This window comes from Urocampus carinirostris, chromosome 10 (genome assembly GCF_059441175.1).
Source record: "Urocampus carinirostris isolate Australia breed hairy pipefish chromosome 10, RoL_Ucar_1.0, whole genome shotgun sequence".
NCBI lineage: Eukaryota > Metazoa > Chordata > Actinopteri > Syngnathiformes > Syngnathidae > Urocampus > Urocampus carinirostris.
This window is the reverse complement of record NC_142358.1, coordinates 41,597,385-41,613,247: the sequence shown is the minus strand read 5'-3', so window position 1 is coordinate 41,613,247 and position 15,863 is coordinate 41,597,385. Positions and strand designations below refer to the sequence as shown.

General features: G+C 44.2%; 1 protein-coding gene across 4 annotated transcripts in view; it reads right to left on the bottom strand.

The window, feature by feature from the left end:
* The window catches only part of LOC148358967 (leucine-rich repeat and fibronectin type III domain-containing protein 1-like protein), a 397,907-nt gene that overhangs the window by 367,684 nt on the left and 14,360 nt on the right, over positions 1 to 15,863 (bottom strand). The gene's annotated exons all lie outside the window — the stretch shown is intronic.

Sequence of the window (15,863 nt, the reverse complement as noted above, 5' to 3'; positions counted from 1 at the left end):
ATCACGTGTTGGCCCCACCCGGTTGTGGTTGCAGGCCTCTGAGTCATCAACCTATTCGGGTAGTCACCGTTTTTTTCTAGAACGGTTTGTTCTAGTTCTTGCACAATACATCCTGTTCCACCCGTCACGCGCTCTTACAGATATCCTCATACTTTCATACAATAAGCAGCAGCATCTAACAAAACACTCTATGCTTATATTTTGATTTCCCTTTAATGCTTGTATTTTGATGTTCCTTTAAAGATTAGATTTAAACATTTCCATTGAGGTTGCAGATCGGATCTCAGAGGGCAGGGTACACGGACCCAAATGGAGAACTCTCGATCTTTCGGATTTCTTCTTGGCTCTTGGGATCACTAGTAGACCAGTGTTTTCAGAGTGAAGGCTCCGGACCGGAACATAAGGGGGAATAAAATTAGAAAGATATGAAGGAGCAAGTCCATGCATGATTTGGTATAATACCAACAGAACCTTCAAATCACATCTTAAGCTAACAGAGAGCGAATGCAGGCTAGCTAAAACCGGGGATAATGAGATCAAACTTTCTTATTTTAGTTAAAAGCCTCGCTGCAGGGTTTTCATTTTGGACTTGTGGAGACCAGACAGTTGTGCATTACAGTAATCGATACGGGATTCGATACTGTTATGAAATGAAATGATCTGCATTTCTATAGCGCTTTTCAAGTCAAGCTTTCCCAAAGCGCTTTACAGTGTACTTCACATTTCCCAATAACGGCCGTGCAGCCATGTAAGGCGCTAACCTGCTTATTGGGGGTATTAGGGGTTCAGTGTCTTACCCAAGGACACTTCGATATGTAACACGGGGGAGCTGGGATTCGAACTGCGATCTCTTGATCCCAAGACGAGCGCTCTACCCCCTGAGCCACAGCCGCCCCCGGTTGTAATAAATTGTAATTTAATTGAACAACACACTCGTCTTTTTATACGTTCCTTGTCCGTCCCTGTCCGTAATCTCAGAACAACAAGCATATTTTTTGCCCCAGTTTTTACCCCAGCCAGTTCTTCTGTGCCCAAGCGCTAGACCCCAGGTGCGCGAGGGTCTGCCAGTTCCGTGCACAGCCCATCGCTCGGGGAAGGCTTACCTCGGCAAATCACATGCAACATGTCCACCAGTGGTGCACGCGCGAGTGAACACGCAATTCCGTGTGCGGTGTCGGGGTCATAGTCTATCGGGCCCCTTTTAAGCGGGAGACGGCTAACTCACTGATTTACACAAACCGATCTTAAGCTAACCTTCCCATTTGCGCTTGACATTGGCACGACATTCTCACAGCCGGGGGGACGCGTCCACCTCAAACGTCGGCGCAAATGTCTTTGACGCAAAGCTGAGGATTTGATGCGGTCTCCGGCAACGTGACATCTGCCATGTGATCACTGGCTGTGTTTAGTCATGCTTTCTTCCTTCTGGGGAGCCTATAGAATCAAACGCCATGTGCACGCTCCTTTTATGTATAGTGTGCATGCGCTATGTGCACAGCTGCGAGAGGACGCTTCAAAGGATCATTCGTGAGGGTCAAATCTCTCGTTTCTAATTTTTTTCAAGACTTTTCAACTTTGTTTTACGGTCTCTCAGGAACCGTCCTCTCGTGGTTCGGATCCTACCTCTCAGATAGGACGAACTGTGTTCATTATGGCGAAATGACATCTGAGCTCTTTAGTGTTACCTGTGGTGTTCCGCAGGGTTCAGTGCTTAGCCCCCTTCTTTTCAGCATTTACATGCTTCCATGAGGTGATATTATTCGCAAGTATAATATGAGTTTCCACTGCTACGCAGATGACAATCACCTATATCATCTGCCACACTAAATTGTGGAAATTTGGAGGCCTGCCTCACTGAGATAAACGAGTGGATGTCACTCAATTTCTTGCGTCTTAACTCTGAAAAGACCGAAATGTTAGTTATTGGTCCATCTAAATGCCGCGACTTAGGAAAGGTTCCTGACCCCCTGACATACACTGTCCCTTTAAGATTGCAGCTTCTAGTGAACGAAAGACTGTTGTTGTTTTTTCTTGAGTATTGTGGAACACAAACATTCTGACTTCATAATTAGATTCAGTTTAGTTATTGCACTTGACTGGTCACTTCTTTTGAACCCCGGTTTAAAATATTGACGAGTTCCCATAATCCTCCCTGACAAGCTTTTCCGAGCATTATAGCGGTACAATTATCCCCCCCCGTCTCTCGAGGGGGACGTTAAATAGCTTCGGCGTAAGACAATGACAGCCCAGTCGATATGACTAAGTCCAGTTCCGTGCCTCCGATCTATAGAGAAACGAGAGAGTGATGAAAACAAAGTTCGCAAAATGAGAAAATGGTATCAAAATGGAGGCGCTGAATGTACCTGAATAGACCTGTAGCGGACAAAGATCTTTTATTATGTCACAGAGAAATGGATGCAAAAAATCCACAAGTATTGTTGTCACGACCAGAACTGAATCAGGACCCAAATGCGTAGCGTTAACCACAAGTTTAATGATACAAAGAGGAATGGCTCGACGCTCATACAATCGGATCGTGATCCGAATACGCAGGGTTGGGTAATAAAGGAATATGGAAGTTTGAATTTGGGTGTGTCTGTTTGACTCTGTGTTTTGTGCAAAAGTTTTCTGGAGTAGATTTTGACGGGGGGCAGCTCTCAGGCAGTGGGAGGTGACCAGCTGTCTGGGGGCCGAGGCGGAGGAGGTTGACGCGCCACTCTTCCGGGACGAGAGACCAATGGAACCAGCCAAGTGGCGGAGGAGATTTTTTGCTGAGCAACTCGGAAGAAGGAGAAAAGTCGGCTGTTGGATGGAGAAGCTTGCAGAGCTGTATTGATTTGTGCGTTAGAAATAAATCCCCCCGTGAGTGAAAATGCCGGCTTCTGGAGAACTTTCTATGCGGAAAAGAGCGCGCAAATTGTTTGGATGAGTGTTGATTGGGAAAGGTCACAAATCGGAGTCAGATGCTTAATTGAAGTTTGTGTTGATTTAAAAAGAAATTCCAACAGTAGGGTTACTTTAACGGGATTACTTTCAATGACTTTTGGATGACTCCAATACCAAATATGCTAATTAAAGACAAAAGAAACGAAATATGAATAAAATGATGACTCACAACACGTGGTAAGCTTTCTCTCCTGGCTTTGATCTCCGGCAAAACGAACATAAAATGCAACAGAAACAAAATGAAAATAAATCCAAACAGCTTGCCAACATCATTTTTTGCCGTTCCATGTATTCCCTTACTCCCCAAATAAAAAAAAAAGGTTTTGACGCCCTCTACCGGACCAAAGTGGTACTACAATTCCCAGTGTCAAAATGAAATGGTGTGCACTCTAATTTGCATTGATTTAAGGTTCTTGGTGGCTCATAAATCACGTTATACAACTCATCAATGATCTAATGAGTTCCCGATCATAGATTTTGTCGATTAGTTGTTGCAGCACTAGTTGCAGCCCAATAGTCAATACTTTATGATTAATTGTATGCAGGGTTGGGTAGGGTTACTTTACCTGGATTACTTTTAATTACAAAATTTAGTAATTGTATTCATATTTAGTTTCTTTTGTCTTTTATTAGCATATTTGGTATCGGAGTCATCCAAAAGTCATTGAAAGTAATCCAGTTAAAGTAACCCTACCCAACCCTGATTATATGCGTTTTATTCGGGTTTACCGGAGCAGAACTTTGGATAGAAACGGATGAGAGACCCCCTTCTGGTCTAGAATCTGTCCCCGGTGGACAGTTTTGTCTCCATCCCGTGTGTACTCGCCAAGGTCCGCGGTGACAGAGCAGACCTGACAAGCCGAGCCAGATAGCGAGCGAAAATAGATTGGGAAGGAGTGTGTGCTCAGCTCTCCATCCCTCCTCATCAATTACTAGCGTCAGGAAGAAACAGCAAATAAGGGATGAACCCCGCACTATTCTCTTCTTCTCCTCGGTCGGCCGGCCGGCTCGTTTTTCTCGTCTCCTTCTCGATTCGTAGTTTGTCTTTTGCGCTCTTTGACTATTTGTATCCGCCCTTGAGTCTCTTCGCCGTGGTTGATGGTTTGCGTGTCAGCGTTTATACGGCTTCGCTGGGCTTAAATGAAAGTATCAGATTGCCCACCGACGTTGTGAGTCTTTTGCCGATTGTCTGACTGTGTGTCTTTGATGTTTGAAAAAATAAAATCTTCTGATGGATGAGTTTGAGAGTAGCAGTTTTGTTCATCATGTTTATTCCTTAATCACAAGGAGTCTCAAAGGGCTGCACAGACCACAGACTATTGCAAACTACAGACTATTATTATCAAGAACCGGAACAGGATCAGGACCCAAATGCGTGACGTTTCTCACACAAGCTTTCTGGCGTGGAATGACAGGAAGCCAGAGGTTGACGAAATCGATACCAATTGCCCGAGCAGATATCGGACAGACGGGGTTGGGTAGGGTTACTTTAACTGGATTACATCCAATTATTTTGGATTACTCCAATACCAAAGATGCTGATAAAAGACAAAAGAAACTAAATATGAATACAATTACTAAATTTTGTAATTAAAAGTAATCCAGGTAAAGTAACCCTACCCAACCCTGCATACAATTAATCACAAAGTATTGACTATTGGGCTGCAACTAGTGCTGCAACAACTAATCGACAAAATCTATGATCGGGAACTCATTAGATCATTGATGAGTTGTATCACGTGATCTATGAGCCACCAAGAACCTTAAATCAATGCAAATTAGAGTGCACACCATTTCATTATGACACTGGGAATTGTAGTACCACTTTGGTCCGGCAGAGGGCGTCAAGACCGTTTTTTTTTATAAAAAAAAATGTTCCATTTTTTCTATACTACCAGGGTTGGTCAGGGTTACTTGAACTGGATTACTTTCAATGACTTTTGGATGACTCCAATAGCAAATATGCTAATAAAAGACAAAATAAACTAAATATGAATAAAATGATGACTCACAACACGTGGTAAGCTTTCTCTCCTGGCTTTGATCTCTTTGTTCTCCGGCAAAACGAACATAAAATGCGACAGAAACAAAATGAAAATCAATCCAAACAGCTTGCCAACATCATTTCTGGTATGTATCGGATATGTATTGTTTGGTGGATCTGTCAGGACCAGAATGGAAGCAGGACCCACTTGCGTAACGTTACTCATAGTTTTATTGGGAAGAAGGGAAAGGAATTCACGCATGATCCGGAGATCGCAGGTCGCGGGGAGTAGGTTGCTAATATGCGGAAGTGGGACTTCCGTGGCGAGCGATGGCGGTGTCGGGAACAAAAAAGAAAATAGGTCAGTAGCCGGGATAGAAGAGCAAACACGTGGTCGGGATCGGAAACAAGTGGAAAGCCAGGAAAGGTGAGTAGACGTGGTCGAAATCAAAAACGGATCGTTATTCAGGACAGGAGAGCGTTGTTCAAAACAGATCGTAACGGGAGACTAACAGGAGAAAAAAACAGGACAAGCGAAAAAGGGCTTGCCGTGTAAAAACAGAGATTCGCAGGCGGACCGACAAAAGGGGACAGACAGGACAGAGTTGAAATACTGACAGGGAGCCAATCCGTCAACAAGCTGCAGCTGGCGCCACACGGGCGGGGCCAATTGGGCGCCATGGCAACTTTGACATTATCAGATCAATGGAAAATACATAATTGCGAAAAAAAAAATCTTTTTTTTTCTGTTTGTGCCATTTATTTTGATGTTTCTTAATCTCGATAAGAAGTTGTGAATGTGGGTTTACCGAAACATTCTTACTTTTTCCTCCCGCGATTGAAACATCTAATATATTTCGCTGTTAACCCAAGCGATACATAGTCCTTTACTCTATTGAACACAGTGTCCTCCATTGTCTAAAGTAAGACGTACAACAACAGGGAGAAGCGCAAGCTCCGAGCAACCAGATTAAAAGTTATTTTTGGAATAAAGCCTCCCAGGCTAGCATTTGTTCCAATATCAGAATTAATTGCACCCGGAGACTAAAAATATCTATTAATTACGTGCTTTCTACGGATTAGCACGGTCAAAAGTATGTCAGTTCATTGATGCTGCTCTTGTTCAACCACCTGTTTGGTACGTCACCGGAAATGGAAACGGGATTTCGGAATATTCAGCAAGAGCTTGTCCAATCCCTCGATGACAGGCGCATATTGATGGGGGGATAATAGATTGACTTGGCGTAGGCTGAAAACCCTTACCAGTGTTGTCACGATCTCTGCATGAACTGTTCTATGGCTTTCCTTCTGGTTTATAAGGCGCGCTTATTGTTGATATTATTACAATCCCGGATACAAGTCGCTGAAATAGGTTTCCTCCGCAGGGTGTCTGGGTTCTCCCTTAGAGATAAGGTGAGAAGCTCAGTCATCCGGGAGGGACTCTGTGTAGAGCCACTGCTCTTTAATAAGAACAACTCATAGTTCGGGCAGACAAATAGGAGTTTTGATGCGGAAGGTATCTGGCTAAGCTCCCATGTATTGTCTTTGTAAGGGACTAAACAGAGTTTCCTCCGCAGGGTGTCTGGGTTATCCCTTAGAGATAAGGTGAGAAGCTCAGTCATCCTGGAGGGACTCAGTGTAGAGCCACTGCTCTTTAAGAAGAACAACTCATAGTTAGGGCAGACAAGTGGGAGTTTTGATGCGGAGGGTATCTGGCTAAACTCCCATGTATTGTCTTTGTAAGGGGCTAGGCAGAGTTTCCTCCGCAGGGTGTCTGGGTTCTCCCTTGGAGATAAGGTGAGAAGCTCAGTCATCCGGGAGAGACTCAGTGTAGAGCCACTGCTCTTTCATAAGAACAACTCATAGTTAGGGCAGACAAGTGGGAGTTTTGATGCGGAGGGTATCTGGCTAAACTCCCATGTATTGTCTTTGTAAGGGGCTAGACAGAGTTTCCTCCACAGGGTGTCTGGGTTCTCCCTTGGAGATAAGGTGAGAAGCTCAGTCATCCGGGAGAGACTCAGTGTAGAGCCACTGCTTTTTCATAAGAACAACTCATAGTTAGGGCAGACAAGTGGGAGTTTTGATGCGGAGGGTATCTGGCTAAACTCCCATGTATTGTCTTTGTAAGGGGCTAGACAGAGTTTCCTCCGCAGGGTGGCTGCGCTCTCTCTCTCTTAGAGTTAGGGTGAGAAGCTCAGTCATCCAGGAGGGACTCTGTGTATTGCTGCTCCTCCGCATTGAGAGGAGCCTGTTGAGGTGGCTCGGGCATCTGATAAGCATGCTTCCTGAAGGCCTCCCTGGGGAGGTGTTTGGAGCATGTCCCACCGGCAGGAGGCCCCGAGGCGGCCCAGGAAACACTGGAGAGACTATGTCTCTGGGGTGGCCTGGGAACGCCTCGGGTTCCTGTCGGATAAGCTGGTGGAGGTGGCTGGGGATAGGGCTTCCCTTTTAACCCCGGATAAGCGGAGGACAATGGATGGATGGATGGATGTTCACATTATGAGTAGGTTTGAGGTAAACCCTGTGGTCATAGGCAGCATGGATATCAGGCATGTCAAACTCAGACTAGCTCGGGGGCCGCATGATAGAATCAATTACTCTCACAGGGGCCGGACTAGCAGATTAAAGAGAACAGATAAAGAGTGAGATAAAGAGTGAGGGAAAAAGAAAGGGAGAGACAAAGAGAGGGTGAGTGAAAAAGAGGGAGAGAGAGAGAGAGAGAGTAAAATGTTTTTAAAAGCAATGCGATGCCCCTTGGGCCTTTTCAGGGTTTAGTGCCATTTGGGTTTGAACTACCTCCCATTTTAGATTTGGCATTCATTGATTGCTTTCTCTGGCTGTCGTAATAACTCTTTTTTTTTTAACTGGAAGCCATTTTGGTAGAGGGCATCCGTAATTATAGGCTCGGATGAATGGTGGTCCCATTAGCTTGTGATCGCTCGGCATTTAAACTGACATGAGTAGAATGATTATTTTAGTCTCTTGTATCTGTTTGTATTAGATCTATGGTGGATTGGTTGGTTGGATCCCGTAACCACTAGGGGCACTATTTCCTGTGGTGTGTCTTGGACAAGTACAACCTGGCGGCGCCCATGCCTCTCTAGGCTAACTCATTTTTTCACCTGGTCTCAAACCCGGGACCTGGTGCTAACCACTGCACTCCCTATACTGATGTTGAATCCCTGTTAAAAGCTTTTGAGTTGTAGTTTCAAACCGTATTCACAGAGTCTGGGACGAATGAAGTCAAGTCAAGTCAATTCCTGTTTATTTGTGACGCCAATGATCACGAAGAGTCTCAAAGGGCTGTACAGACCACAGATTATTCCAAACAACAGACTATTATGACACTATCCCCTGATCTAAAACCTACAGGAGGGCAAGGAAAAAATCAAAACTTCAAAATACGGTAAATGAAGAAACCTTGAGAAGTCAAGTCAAGTCATGTTTACTCGTGACGCCAATAAACACAAGGAGTCTCAAAGGGCTGCAAAGAACACAGTCTATTGCAAACCACAGACTATTATGACTCTATCCCCTGATCTAAAACCTTCATGAGCGCAAGGAAAAACTCAAAACCTCAACATAAGGTAAATGAAGAAACCTTGAGAAGTCATGTTTACTTGTGACGCCAATAATCACAAGGAGTCTCAAAGGGGTGCACAGACCACATATTATTGCAAACAACGGACTATTACGACACCATCCCCTGATCTAAAACCTACATGAGGGCAAGGAAAAACAAAAACCTAAACATAATGTAAATGAAGAAACCTTGAGAAGTCAAGTCAAGTCCTGTTTATTTGTGACGCCAATAAACCCAATAAGTCTCAAAGGGGTGCACAGACCACAAATTATTGCAAACTACAGACTATTACGACACCATCCCCTGATATAAAACCTACATAGGGCAAGGAAAAACTCAAAACCTCAACATAAGGTAAATGAAGAAACCTTGAGAAGTCAAGTCAAGTCATGTTTATTCGTGACGCCATTAATCACAAGGAATCTCAAAGGGCTGCACAGTCCACAGATTATTGCAAACTACAGCCTATTATGACACCATCCCCTGATCTATAACCTACATAAAGGCAAGGAAAAACTCAAAACCTCAACATAAGGTAAATGAAGAAACTTTGAGAAGTCAAGTCAAGTCATGTTTATTCGTGACGCCATTAATCACATGGAGTCTCAAAGGGCTGTACAGACCACAAATTATTGCAAACTACAGCCTATTACGACAACATCCCCTGATCTATAACCTACATGAAGGCAAGGAAAACCTCAGAACCTCAGCATGAGGAAAATGAAGAAGCTTTGAGAAGTCAAGTCAAGTCCTGTTAATTTGTGACGCCAATAAACACAAGGATTCTCAAAGGGCTGCACAGACCACAGATTATTGCAAACTACAGACTATTACGACACCATCCCCTGATCTAAAACCTACATTAGGGCAAGGAAAAACAAAAACCTAAACATAATGTAAATGAAGAAACCTCGAGAAGTCAAGTCAAGTCATGTTTATTTGTGACGCCAATAAACCCAATAAGTCTCAAAGGGGTGCACAGACCACATATTATTGCAAACTACAGACTATTACGACACCATCCCCTGATCTAAAACCTACATAGGGCAAGGAAAAACTCAAAACCTCAACATAAGGTAAATGAAGAAACCTTGACAAGTCAAGTCAAGTCATGTTTATTCGTGACGCCATTAATCACAAGGAGTCTCAAAGGGCTGCACAGTCCACAGATTATTGCAAACTACAGCCTATTATGACACCATCCCCTGATCTATAACCTACATAAAGGCAAGGAAAAACTCAAAACCTCAGCATGAGGAAAATGAAGAAGCTTCGAAAAGTCAAGTCCTGTTAATTTGTGACGCCAATAAACACAAGGAGTCTCAAAGTGCTGCACGGACAACAGATTATTGCAAACTGGGTGGTGTGACTTGTTTGTTGTACCATTACCTTTTATCGCGAGTCTATTTGATTCAATCGTTTACAAAGGCGCAGATACATAATAGATCTAGCTTCTTGATTTTGCTCTAAAATGCATTTGATCAGTGTGTTCTAATATAAAATGTACGCAAGTTCATCCGGGGGAGCATACCCTCAGATCCCACTGGGCTGTCTAACCACCAAACTGTCAAAAATGATAGATTTAATAACTTAAAATACTCTTTTTGCTTTTAAGTTTTGTTGTATATGGCGGCCTGGAGCCATGCATTTTTTAATCCAGGTGAGTGCAATAATTTGCCTCGAACATCGCGTCCATGACTTTGTGCCAAGACCAGAACGGAAACAGGACCCACTCGCGTAACGTTTCTCACAAATTGTATTAGAAGAAAGGGAGAGGGCTGCGCCCACGATCCGGGGATTGCGGGACGCGGGAAGCAGGTCGCTCTGAACACGGAAGTGGGACATTAGTGGCGAGCGATGGCGGTGTCGGGAACGGAAAAAAATGGGTCAGTAGACGGGATAGAAGAGCAAAAGGTGGTCGGGATCGGAAACAAGTCGAAAGCCAGGACCGGAGAGCGGACGTGGTCAAGATAAAAACAGATCGTAGCAGGAGACAAACAGGAGCAAAAAAGAGGACAAGCGAAAAAAGGCTTGCCGTGTAAAAACAGAGATTCGCAGATGGACTGACAAAAGGGGACTGACAGGACAGAGTTTAAATACTGACAGGGAGCCAATCTGTCAACAACCTGCAGCTGGCGCCACAAGGGCGGGGCCAATTGGGCGCCATGTCAACCGTGACTCTTCGATTTTAAGTAGAATCACATTGGGTTTCCTCAAATGTTCTCTGGTTGATAAATGGTAGTCAACAAACCTTGGGAGTCGCGCTTAGTTTCGGCGACATCCAGTGGACATATTTAAAACTGCAGGTAATTGTTTGATATTGATATTTGAAACAGATCGTAACAGGAGACAAACAGGAGCAAAAAAACGGTAAAAACGGAGATTCGCAGACAGACCGACAGAACGGGACTGACAGGACAGGGTTTAAATACTGACAGAGAGCCAATCTGTCAACAAGCTGAAGCTGGTGCCATACGGGCGGGGCCAATTGGGCGCTATGGTAACCGTGACACGCGGGCGGGTCCAATTTGGCGCCATGGCAACCGTGACAAATTTCTAATACATTTTTTACATCACAAACACTTGGCAATGATATCATATTTGCAGAAAAGAGTCATAAATGTTTTATAAAATCTTAATTTTTAAAAAGTCACATTGGATCATTTCTCACCGCACACCTGACGATCTTTGAGGGGGCACAGTGGTTGAAAATCATACTGAGTATTCTGTTTACACGCCCACTAGCTCAAAACTATACGAAATGTTTCACCTTTAAGAAAACACACACCGGAATCAACTATTTCTGTTTCTGCTCGAGCGAGCAAAACAAAAAAGCGAGGCTATGAAAGTGTCATTCCCGGGAGGGGTATTTTGGCAACTTACAGCATGCAGCGGCAATATATCAAGGCAACACAACACCTTTTTGCCGAGCGCTGTGTTTGGCATTCAGCACGTCCCTCTTCCTCTCGGTCCCTCTTGGCATCGGTCTTCTCGACCACGGTATATCCCCCATCATCCTCGACACTCTCAGGACCCTCGTTCACTCACTCTTTCTGGAAAACTGGAGCGGTGCCATTAACCGTTATCCGGAGAGCGATTAGGCGTGCAAATCGGTGTCGGACATGAAGCCCCGACTGTAGTGGACAACGTGTCGCTTTGTTAGGGGATTACCTCTTTTGTGGTCCCTTATTAAGGGTTTTTCGTTTTTCTCATGCTGAGGTTTTGAGTTTTCCCTTGCCCTTATGAAGGTTTTAGATCAGGGGATGCTGTCATAATAGTCTGTACAGCCCTTTGAGACTTCTTGGCTTTGTCTGTCATGGTTGCCATGGCGCCCAAATGGCCCCACCCATGTGGCGCCAGCTGCAGCTCATGACAGATTGGCTTTACGTCTATTTTAGCTCAGTGCTCTCACTATTCCTTTGTCAGTCCGACAACGAACCTCTGCCCCGCAAGACGTGGGTTTTGACTCGGTCCTGTTTCCTGTTGGTATTTCCTGTCCGGTATTGTTCTCGTTTATTTTGTCCTGTTTAATATCAGTTTCCATGTTGTTCACGTCTAGTTTGTCCTGTTTATTTATGATATCTGTTTTGATATCAATCTGGTCCGTCCCCTTGTTTAATATCGGTTTCCAGTTTCGTTCCCGTCTTGTTTGTCCTGTTTAATTTTGAAATCCTGTTTTGGCATCAATCCTGTCTGTCCCGTTGTTTAATATCGGTTTCCAGTTTCGTTACGGTCTAGTTTGTCTTGTTTATTTTTGATATCCTGTTTTGATATCAATCCTGTTTATCCCATCCTGTCCGGTATCTACCCCATCCGTCCGATATCTACTCGGGCAATTGGTATCGATCTCGTCAGCCTCTGGCTTCCTATCATTCCATGCCAGACGGCTGCCTAAAGTGCATGACTCCCCGTTTCCCGTACAATAAAAGGCTTGTGTGCGAAACGTCACGCATTTGGGTCCCGATCCTGTTCCGGTTCATGACATTGTTGAACGCAACAATAAAACAATCTGGTTTATCTGCACCCCTTTTCCTCAGGAGGGTTGCGGGGGTGCTGGAGCCCATCCCAGCCATTTTCGGGCAGTAGGCAGGGTACACCCTGAACCGGTTGCCAGCCGGTCGCAGGTTGTTTTTGGAATGTGAGTGCCTAGAGGAACCCCACGCAAGCACAGGGGAGAACATGCAAACTCCGCACAGGAGGATTCAATCCCATGAAATTTGCATTTTAATTGAAAAAAAAAAACAGAACTAGAAAAACATAATCAGGCTTGAAATATTAAGGAGGCAATTATACCCCTCCATCCATTCATCCATCCGTTCATCCAGCTCATTTGACAGGAATAGTCATGTGCCAGGCTGTATAGTTTGTGTCTCTAGTGCAGTCCTTTTCAATCATTTTCTGTCACGTGCCCCCTCAGAAGAAGAATTCCTCTCAAGATTTTCAACATAGCAATCACGCATGTCTTTACTTGTCTCTGTCCAGGGTTGCGTACGCTTCGTCAAACTTCCTCCTCTTAGCTTTCGGGAGAATTTTGTTAATCTCTTTGCCCCATGTCTCTTCTTCTGTCTCCGCCTCCGGGTTAAATATGTTTTTCTTGGGGTCACTTGAGATCATCATACACCTCATGTCTGCACTTCTTACTCAATGCTTATCTGAATGTAACGATACTGTGTATACACTGTCTAGAGGCTTTATGTAAACAAAATACTCTGCCAATGAGAACGTCACTGCCCCCTAGTGTAGTGGAGGTGCTATTATGCTTTATTCTAGTAAAGTTAAAAAAAAATCGTATCGCCTCTCACAGGGGGGGCCCGCCACATTAATTGAGAACAACTTTAGCGAGTCCTGGATCATTTCCATGGCTTCCTGCTAGTGGGGCATATCAGGTGCCCAAGCCACCTCACCTCAGATGACCAATTGCAGGGCACCACGAAAAATAGTCAGGGTAAAAGTAAAAATGGACCAAAATGAGTCACAGAATTGGGAAAAAGACTACAGAACTCAGTAGTGGGTCCACTTCCCAGAAGTAGTCACGCTCCAAACCACATCTTGGTTATTAATATGCAGTACTCAACAAAAGAGAGTCCATACTCTTAAGGCTTTCAGACAGACTGTAAGAAGTATAAATTATAAAGGTGCACACCTTTTACAGAGTGCTCCCATATTTTGGGTAAACGGGATGTTGTTTCTTTTGAATGCATGGATTGTCTTGGACTCTCGATCGATGGACTAAAATGTACTTCAGTCGGTATCCAATCAGAGCATTATTAAGAAGCTAAGCGCTTGCTAAAACTGTAAAAACACCTGGTGAGAAGTGAGTACAGGTTAGTGACACAAATGTATATTCATCCTTTAGAGCAAGGGACCCAATCGCGTGACGTTCTCACACGAGGCTTTATTTTATGGGAAATGGGTGGTCATGCACGTTAGGTAGCCGGTCTGGTGTGGAAAGACCAGAAGCCAGAGACGGACGAGATTGATAACGGATCAGGGTAAAAAAAATAAACAGGAGAAACTAGACGGGAACAAAAACTGATGCAACTAAGAAACAGGACAAAAACAGACGGAAACAAAACTGGAAACCGAAATTAAACAGTACGAAAAAAAGGGAACATCACCGGACTGGAGATATCATAGAAGAAGAAGAAGAAGAAGAAACCAGGACAGAGTCAGATCCCACATCTTGTGGGCAGAAGTTCGTTTGACGGGCTGACCAAAAAAGCAAGAGAGCGCTGAGCTTTATACAAATAGAAAGTCAACCCTTCAACGAGCCGCAGCTGGCACCACACGGGCGGGGCCAATTAGGCACCATGGCATCCGTGACACACACAGGCGGGGCCAATTGGGCACCACGGCCACTGTGACACACACGGGCGCAGACGATTGGGCGCCATGGCAACCATGACAAAAACTCAATTTACCTGAGACCACCAGGGCTAAGGCCTGGGTGAAGTTGGCACAAATTAGGTTTTTACCCAAAAAAATTCAGATAAAAACATGAGAATGTCGTTGTTTTTCTTTATAATTCCTGACAAAAATAATTTCATGATCAATACAGTGAAGAAATTAGGTATTTGAACACCCTGCTTTTTTGCTTTTTCTCCAACTTAGAAATCATGGAGGGGTCTGAAATTTACTTATTTTCAGCTGTATCACACAACAAAACGCCTCACGTTGGGCGCCACTTATTTCGGAGAGATTGTTTTTGGGCGTTTCCCCCCAAAAATACGCAGAGAGAATATATGGCAAAAAGGGAACGTGCTTTATTGCATTCGGGACACCTTCAAAGTTCCAGACATTCAACATTGGCTTTTATAGTTAAGATATCTCGTGAAGGTTGTCCGCCCTGGCTTGTGACCTCTTTTAACAACGTCATCCCACGACCTTCACCAGATGCCTACATACTTATCATTAGTTATTATCCACATTCCACAACAGTAGACCCTGCTATTTTGCTATTTCTCCCACTTAGAAACCATGGAGGGGTCTGAAATGTACTTATTTTCAGCTGTATCACACAAAAAATTGTTAAAAAAGTATGCATCGTAAGTTCTGGATTTTTATTTTTAGTTTATCTCTCTCACAGTGGACATCCACCTCCGATTAAAATTTCAGACCCATCCATGATTTCTTAGTGCTAGAAATAGGTGTTCAAATACTGTATATATATATATGTATAGTCACGGTTGCCATGGCGCCCAATCGGCGCCCAATTGGCGCCACTTGCGGCACGTTGACAGAGTGGCTTCCTTTCCATTTAAGCTCAGTACTCTCACTAACCCTTTGTCAGTCCGTCAACGAACCTTTGCACCCGCAAGACATGGGTTCTGACTCTGTCTGGTATCCCATTTGTGTATCCTGTCCGGTATCGATCCTGTCTGTTTCGTCTTGTTTTGATTTTGGTCTCCGGTCTCCAGTGTCTGGTATCATGCCCGTCATTCTCGTTCTGTCCTATATCTGTGTCCAGTCTCTTATATCTGTTATCAATCCTTTCAATCCCATTCTGTCTGGTATCGACATCTGTCCGGTATTGGTCTGTGTAACTGGTATCAATGTCGTTGGTCTGTAGCTTTCTGTTTTTCCACGTCCGACTTTTGTCTTTCTTCTTTCGCCCAGCAATCACCGAATCACAGGCCTTTTGTGTTAACGTGCATGACTGCCCCATTTCCCGTAAAATAAAAGCTTGTGTGAGAAACGTCACGCATTTGGGTTCTCCTCCTGTTCCGGTTCTTGCCTATCCCTGTCTCACCATGTCATATTTAATAAGGGCTCAGAAGCTAAGTGTAATTTTAACAGGGCAAATATAATTATTTTGTTCCCACCTGAGAGTAAAGCCTGTTCCCCAGAGAA